Here is an 8240-nt window from a genome sequence, read left to right as displayed (position 1 = left end):
AAGAGAGGAGGGGCTCTTTTGCTCTTCCTCCCGGGCATGCGCGCGTGCGTGTCTGGGGTGGGGTCTCCTTCTGGATCACGAGGGAGAACGGGGCGGGGGGGCTTCGGAGAAACAGCAGCAGCAGCCGGGGAGAGCGGTGCAGCCGGTCCGGGGAGATCTCCTTGGAAGTAAGGCCGTGCACGGCGGGGGTGTGTGAGTGAGAGAGAGAATAAGCTTCTGCTCTTGGAAGGGAGGGAGGCGGGGGATCGTGCCAGGGCGTGGGGCTGTCCTGTGGTTGCCATCTCCCGGGCGGCAAATTCCAGGACATTTGGGGGAGGGGGTGGACCTCAGGTGGGAACCCCAGAGAGAGAGAGAGTCCATCTCCCTCCAGTTGCAGCCCCTTTTCTCCCCCCGGGGGAGGGATCTCTGTCGGCTGGAGGTCGGCTGCCATCCTGGGAGGACTTCGGGGCCCCACCGGGAGGTTGAGAACCCCGTTAGGCACCACTTTTGCCCCCCCACTATAGAAGCAGACTTCGGGGCGTTTTTGGGAGGGCGGGGGGTGACAACCGGGGTCTTCCAGGACAAGGAAAGTCGAATGTGGGAAACTGACGTTCTCTTGCCGGTCCTTTTAATTTGCAGGCAGACGAAGTGACAGGAGGAGGCCCTTCCGGGGTGCGGGAAGCCTAAGAAAGGGGTTTGGGGGAAAGGGGAGTAAGGAATGTGTGTATTTGTGTGTGTGTGTGTGTGTGTGTGGTCACTTTCTCTCAGGCAAGCTCTCTGTTACCTTTGCCACCCCCACTCTCTCAAGGTTACTGACTGCCTAGTGAGCAGTGAACAGGTTCCATCTCGGCCTCGCATGACGTATAAGGATTCCAGTTCCCAATTTCCAGCCAGGAGAATCCTGCACTGCCCTACAGGGGGTCACAACGGGGTCTTTCAGGACGAGGAAAGTCGGATGTAGGAAACTGACATTCTCTTGCCGGTCATTTTAATTTGCAGGCAGACAAAGTGGCAGAAGGAGGCCCTTTGGGGGTGCGGGAAGCTAAGAAAGGGGTTTGGGGGGAAAGGGGAGTCCGGCGGAGAGCCAGTTTGGTGTCATGGTTAAGTGCAGGAGTCTAATCTGGGAGAACCGGGTTTGATTCCCCACTCCTCCAATTGCACCTGGCTGGAGGCTCTGCGGCCTGGTCCCACTGTGGGGACAGGCTGGTCTGGGAGAGAGGGGGATGTACACTGGGCTCAGCGTGAGGGCTAGGCAGGCTGGGGCCTGGGAGTAGAAACAGGTGGCTTATGTTTATTTTTCCTTTCACACAGTTTCACACAGTTTATGTTTATTTTTCCTTTCACACTCTTATACCCTTTTTAAACACCTTGCCCTGTCTTGTTTTGTCCCTGCCCCACTGTTGTTTTAATAAGCCCTTTTTGTGTAATTATTTTCCCTGCCTGGGTCAGTCAATGCCTGTGTGTTCTCGGCTGAAAAGGGGGCATGTTGGATGGGACCGGGAGGGTACTCTGGGCCTTCTCAGGGGGCCTCGAGTCCAGAGTGGTGGCGGCGGAACCCAAAGACCCCTCTGGGGTCATGATAGGGTAGAAATCCAATCTCCTCTTCTGCTTCTAATCTGGGAGAACCGGGTTTGACTCCCCACTCCTCCTCCACTTGCACCTGGCTGGATGACCTTGGGCAAGCCACAGTTCTGACAAGAGCTGTCCTTGAAAAAGAGCCGTTTCTGCCAGAGCTCTCTCAGCCCCACCGACCTCAGTGGGTGTCTGTGGTGGGGAGAGGAAGGGAAAGGAATTTGTGAGCCCCTCTGAGACTCCTTTGGGTAGTGAAGGGCCATGGGGTATAAATCCAATCTCCTCTTCTTCTTCTAATCTGGGAGAACCAGGTTTGATTCCCCACTCCTCCACTTGCACCTGGCTGCATGACCTTGGGCAAGCCACAGTTCTGACAAGAGCTGTCCTTGAAAAAGAGCCGTTTCTGTCAAGAGCTCTCTCACCCCCACCGACCTCACAGGGTGTCTTGTGGGGAGGGGAAGGGAAAGGAGTTTGTGAGCCACTCCGAGACTCCTTTGGGTAGTGAAGGGCCATGGGGTATAAATCCAATCTCCTCTTCTGCTTCTAATCTGGGAGAACCGGATTTGATTCCCCACTCCTCCACTTGCACCTGGCTGGATGACCTCGGGCAAGCCACAGTTCTGACAAGAGCTGTCCTTGAAAAGGAGCCATTTCTGTTAAGAGCTCTCTCAGCCCCACCGACCTCAGAGGATTCTGTTGTGGGGAGGGGAAGGGAAAGGAGATTGTCAGCCGCTCTGGCAGAGCTAAGCATGGGTGGAAGCCAGAGGAAATCCCACAGAGTCGCAGGTCCCCTTACCCCACATCTGCTGCCCAGAGGGAGTGTTTCTGTGCCTCCGTTTTTTTCAGCCAGATCTCATTCCGGAGCCTGTCTGCCTTTCTCTCCTGATCTCAGCTGCTGCTTCTTCGAATCATGCAATCCTGGAGTCATAGAGCCGGAAGGGGCCAGACAGGCCGTCTAGTCCAGCTGCCTGCTCTTCCCAGGGACACATGCCTCACCCTTCCCCTCTGCTGGGTGCTCGGACAGAGCTCTCGCCTGATCCCTCAGGCCTGTCGAAGGGATGCGTAAAAGGGCAATCTCCTCCACCAGGGCAATTCGGGTTTGTGATGTTCAATATTGTATTTTCATTCTTTTCGGGTTTTCCTTTTGACATGCTGCTGTCTGTCTCTCTCTGTCCTCCCCTCAGGGAGAACAACCCCCCCCCCCCATCATAGCCAAGTGAGTAAAGGCATGTTTTCACAGACAGAGGTGACCCAAGAGAAGGGGAAAGAGATGGAAGAGCAGGACCCAGAAGGACCTGGAACTGGCAAGAGAGCAAGGAAAAGCCCCCATCCCACCCAAGCAGGAAATGGTGTTAAATTCTGGGAAAGAGCTGGGGGGCCAGAGGTCCTGGCCAAGGACACCGCGACCTCAGAGGTACACTGTCGACGCTTCCGGCTGTTCCGCTACCATGAGGCCGCTGGGCCCCGAGAGGTTTGCAGCCAGCTCCATGGACTTTGCAGCCACTGGCTGGAGCCGGAGAGGCACACCAAGAAGCAGATCCTGGACCTGGTGATCCTGGAGCAGTTCCTGACTCTCCTGCCCCAGGAAATACAGGGCTGGGTCAGAGGATGTGAGCCGGAGACCAGTTCCCAGGCGGTGGCCCTGGCCGAAGGCTTCCTCCTGAGTCAGGCTGAGGAGAAGAGGCAGGCAGAGCAGGTGAGGGGGGTTCCTCCAGGTATGCCCAATTCAAGCAATGACATCGGGCCTTCTCCTGAAGTGTCCCTGAGAGATCATTGCCCAAGTTTTGATCATCCAAGTGGGACATTTCATGGCCTCCTTCAGCAGCCTCTTCTACTAGAGGATTTCTGATCCCTCCAAACAACTCAGCAGGTCGGCTGATGGAAGGGTGCCGAGTCTGGGCATGGGGCAGGATCCATTCCTTGGTCTCTTTTCCATTCCATTTCCTACCCCTCTCCCTTGTTGCATTTTTCAGATGTGGGGACCATCCCTGAAGATGGAAGCCACAATCCCTGAGGCGGAAGGCGTTTCCTTGGAACAAGGGCAGGGGGCGCAGGCCGTGGAGCGTGCCCAAGAACCCCTCTCCTTTGGTAAGGACCCTTTTTGCCAGGATGCAGTTGGAACATCCCATGGATGTGATGGGCAGAGAGTTCAAGTCAGGAGGGAAATAAATATTTCTTCCCACAGCAAAGAGTTAACTTTTTGTCCACTAACTCTGATGCCTCCAAAAGGAGATTAGACAAATTCCTGAAGGGCAAGTTCTCCCATTAATTGAAAAGTCCACATCTAACCTTTCTTCCATAAAAAGAAATCAAGTTGCCGGGGAGGGTGGGAGGTAGACTATCCTCGGCAGAACTATTCAGACTGGTGGATACAGGGAACCTCCATCTTCTGGGGCGGCGGAGCTCTGAAAACCAGTTCCTTGGGGTCAATAATGTTGGGAAAATCTGGCTTCTGTGCCTGTGCTTCAAGGGGCCTCTGGCAGGCCGCTGTGGGAAACAGGGTGCTGGGGGGACGGATGGCAGGCGGTAGACCGGCACCCCCAGGTGCTCTGGGCTTTGGGGAGGGCCTTGGGACAGATGCTGATATCATGTTGATGTTGCATGTTAAATCCTGGGTCCTGGACACATTGCAGTGAAACAGCTCTACTTTATTAGGTGATTTCAGGAACACTACGAGAACGAACTCCAGGGCAGCCACCCTGTTATAAGGCATGCAAACACCACACACCCTAAAGCACCCCGCTCCCAACGATAGGTAAATACCATAACACTACTTCCCCGTTGGTCCATTCCAGGATCCTGGTAAGCTATTGTTCTGGAGTAAGAAGCTCAGCCAGTCTGAGGTACGTGCTCAGGGATGACCCAGGATAAGCACACAATAGCCCCCCCCCCTAAGTTCCAAAGCACCTGAACACACAAAGTCTCTCAGGTACTCTGGTTATCGCTGTTCTCGGGTTGAGCGTCATGGCTCTCTCGACGGAGGCGTGGTCTCTGGACCCTGGTCCGATGTTGCTGGTACCGCGCTGGCTGAAGCTTGTGGAACTGGTGTAATGTCTGGAAACTCCATGGCCGCCTGTTTGGATGTTTTGCCTCCCTGTCCGCCTGGTTGTGTGCCAAGGAGGCGAAACATCTGAACAGGTGGCCCTGGATTTTCTACACGTTACATCAGAGCCGTAACCTTCCACCAGCGCCACGCCAGCAACATCGGGCCAAGGTTTAGAGACCGTGCCTCCGCCGAGAGAGCCACAATACTCAACCCGAGAACGGCACAAATTGCGTCTGCCTGAAAACCTGGTTGGGAAGGAAGCCTGCCAGGAGACACTCTGAAAACTCACTTGTGTAACCCTCGAGTCTCCAGGTGCAGGCAAGTCATGTCTGGTCCAAATGTGAGGATGACATGTCATGCAATGTCTTTCCCTCCCTGCAGAGGAAATGCCGGTCTCCCAGAAGTCTGAAGTATGTCCGCCGGATTTACAGTCCTTGAGGCTCATGGGTACCATGTGCTTCTCCCAGTAGTCAATAAAAAGTGTTCAAAAATGTATTGAGTGTAAACAGGGAACGGGTGTGAAGCAGGGAACCAGCAAGCAAGCCAACACCCTCCCTTCCTCCTTTGTCTCAGGAACAGGCAGTGAAGAGATGCTGTTGAGCCGACATCTTTTCAGAGGTGTGGAAGCAGCTGCCATACTTCCAGTCCTGGTAGGAGAGGTGAGTGTTGCGTGATTCTGGGACCCCCGGACTGTTTCCCTGGGACCCTCCCTTTCCCCTTTAGTTCTCTTATTGGTTGGGTGGAGACGGGCAAGGGAGTGATGGAATCCATAGCGAGAGAGACCAGAATTCTCAAACAAAACCAATTTATTACAATATAAGCTTCTTAAGGACAGAAAGCCCTTCAGGACTTACAGATCTTTTAGGATAGAAACTTAACATTTCCATGTTCAGCACAGAATACTTCAACACAAACCTAGTGCACTAGTGTGAAAGACAGAGCGCCCGGGTCTGGTCAGGAAGAGCTCACAGAGAGCTGATTGAAGACCAGCCCAGCGCAGAGAAGTATTCACCAGTTTATGTCCTCAGGACCCACAGGTTCAGCCCACATGGAGTATCACACTTTTAGCAGAAGAATATCAAAATAAAAAGAACAATATGAACCTTCAACTCATACCCAAGTTACCCTAGATAGTCAAGGATGGTATGTATAAACTTTATTGTGACCTTCTTGGAAGCACAAACGCCTGCTTCAGCAAGTATGTTGCAGGTCAGCAGCTACAAACCTTCTCACCTTTGAGACAGTATGAGGGTGACATGGTAGATCTAGAGAAATGAAAACTATTCCTTTTGGATCAGGGTGCCTTGTCAGGCTAGAGAGAGGCTTGAGAGATGACAGTCGCTAAGCCTGCAAAGTCTTACGGGAGAGGAACCCAACAGAGAGGCCTCAGCCAATCCAGGCTGTTGTACAGAAATGCCCCAGGCTCGCTGATTTTTCTCCCGCAAGGTGATGAGCAGGGGGGACATCCCGGGTCCCTCTTCCTTTCTCAGGGGAGCTTTTGCTCCTGCAGTTTCTATGAGGCGTCTGGGCGAGAGATCCTCTGAATGCTGTTCCCTTTACCCATCTCAGGCCAGACATCCTGTTCCTTCCCAGACTACTCCCTTCCAAGGTGCCATCTCTGCCTGTCGGGATCTCTGACGAGGGAATCTGCTTTTCCTTTCAGGGTCCCTTTTCCTTTGAGGAGGTGTCCATCGATTTCACGGAGGCAGAATGGGCCCTGCTGGATCCGGGACAAAGAGCTCTGTACAGGGAAGTCATGCTGGAGAACTACGAGAATGTGGCCTTTCTGGGTAAGGATTTTTTCTTGGTGGCAAAGGTGCAAATTGCAGCCATTGTGAGGAGGCATGAATCCAAATATTGAACAGCTATTCACCGCTTTGAGGCCTGCCCTGCTACTTGGGGGGGGGAGCACCTGTGGCTCCCTGGCAGAGCATCTGCTTGGCATGTAGAAGGTCCCAGGTTCAATCCCCAGCATTTCCAGTAAAAAAGATCAGGTAGGAGGTGGTGTGAAAGACTTCTGCCTGAGACCCTGGTGATCCCCTGTCGGACTGAGTGGGTAACACTGACTTCAGTGGACGAAGGGTCAGATTCGGTATGAGGTGGGTTTACGTATTCATGTGTGCATACTTGAGCAGGGGCAGCAGAGGCCAGTGTTTTGGCCATCACCCAAGCCGGAGAAGGTGTCCTGGCCTGGGGCAAAGGGAGGGATGAGAGACCCTCAGAAAGACTCTGGAAGGGGCCAGATCCTCATTTCACTGTTGCCAGGCTTTACAAGACACCCTTCCCCCTGGATGGGATCTCAGACGTCCACTCTGCCTATGATCCTCTCAAGAACCGAAGCCTGGGTCCCCCTGGGTCAATAAGAACATAAGAGGAGCCCATGTTGGATTACGCCAATGGCCATCCAGTCCAACACTCTGTGTCACACCGTGGCCAAAACTACCAAGGGCCATCAGGAGGACCACCAGTGGGGCCAGGACACTAAAAGCCCTCCCACTGTTCCCCCCCCCCGAGCACCAAGGGTACAGAGCCTCCCTTGCCCCAGACCGAGAGTTCCTCTCTATACGATGTGGGTAATAGCCACTGATGGACCTCTGCTCCCAGAGCCGGCCCGAGGTTGTCCTGCACTCTAGGCGAGCGCAGATGCCAACCTCCCGGCGGGGCCTGGAGACGGGAGGAAGGGAGGTTGAAGAATAAGAGGTTGCGGCGTAAGAAGAATGGTTTGCTTGCCACTTGCCAGCCAGGCCAGCAGCAGAACCAGTGCAATCTGCCCCCCCCCCCACCTGTGCCACTGTGCCTGTCAGTGTCCAAACCCAACTGGACTTAGGGCAAACCAGAGAATCTCTGCAGCATGCATAACCTCTCAAGAACAAAAAAAAAAAAGTGGGAAAAAAAAAATAGGAGTGCACATTCCACCAGGGTGCCGGTAGGAAGTCCCACCCCAATTTCTGATGTGGCCCTAGGTAGGAACAGCAGTTCTTAGAACAGCATAATGTGAACCGCCCAGAGACCCCTTCGGGGGTTAGGGCGGTATAGTAAATCTAAGGTTAAATAAAATAAATAAATTAAAAAATAACCTGAGGGAGCATGTTTGCCAGGCCAGCAACAGCAGAACCAGTGCAAGGTGGTCCCCCACAACCTGTGCCACTGTGCCTGTCAGTGTCCAAACCCAACTGTCAGTGTCCAAACCCAGAAGCAAAAGGGAGGCCAGGGAGCCCAAGTGGTCACAGATCATAGGGGTTGTCAACTCTCCGGGGGACACCCAAAGATTGGCACGCACTTTCCCGGGTTGGGGAATCAGCCAGAGGGGTCTCACTGTCCCTCTAGGAAGGCAGTGTGAATCCCGTGAGTGGTGGCAGCGACTGAGGAAGGAAAATAGCCCCACCAGACAGGGTAGGCAGGCGAAAAAAGGAGCTTGCACGAGCCACAGAATGGCCGCTCAGTCTCCCAGGGCTGAGGGCGGATCCCCATTCCCCACAATGCAGGAAATTCACAACTCCCTCTCCCCCACACCCCCAGTGGCCCCTCCTCCATGCCCAGAAGGCGACTAACCACTAGCCTAGCCTGTTTTGGAAATCCAAAGGAACCCAGGGGCTGAACAAGATTTGGGACCCTTGTTCTTATTTGCCCAAAAACCATGGCC

At 54.0% G+C, this 8240-nt stretch overlaps 1 pseudogene; it reads left to right on the top strand.

Annotated features, from left to right (window-relative positions):
• The window catches only part of LOC107120755, a 72580-nt pseudogene extending 71914 nt beyond the window's left edge, over positions 1-666 (top strand).
• The last annotated feature ends 7574 nt before the right edge of the window (positions 667-8240 follow it).

This window comes from Gekko japonicus, unplaced genomic scaffold (assembly GCF_001447785.1).
Source record: "Gekko japonicus isolate JY-2015 unplaced genomic scaffold, Gekko_japonicus_V1.1 scaffold3055, whole genome shotgun sequence".
In the NCBI taxonomy this organism is placed as follows: domain Eukaryota; kingdom Metazoa; phylum Chordata; class Lepidosauria; order Squamata; family Gekkonidae; genus Gekko; species Gekko japonicus.
The sequence above is the reverse complement of the archived record's forward strand: the minus strand, read 5'-3'. Positions and strand labels throughout refer to the sequence as shown.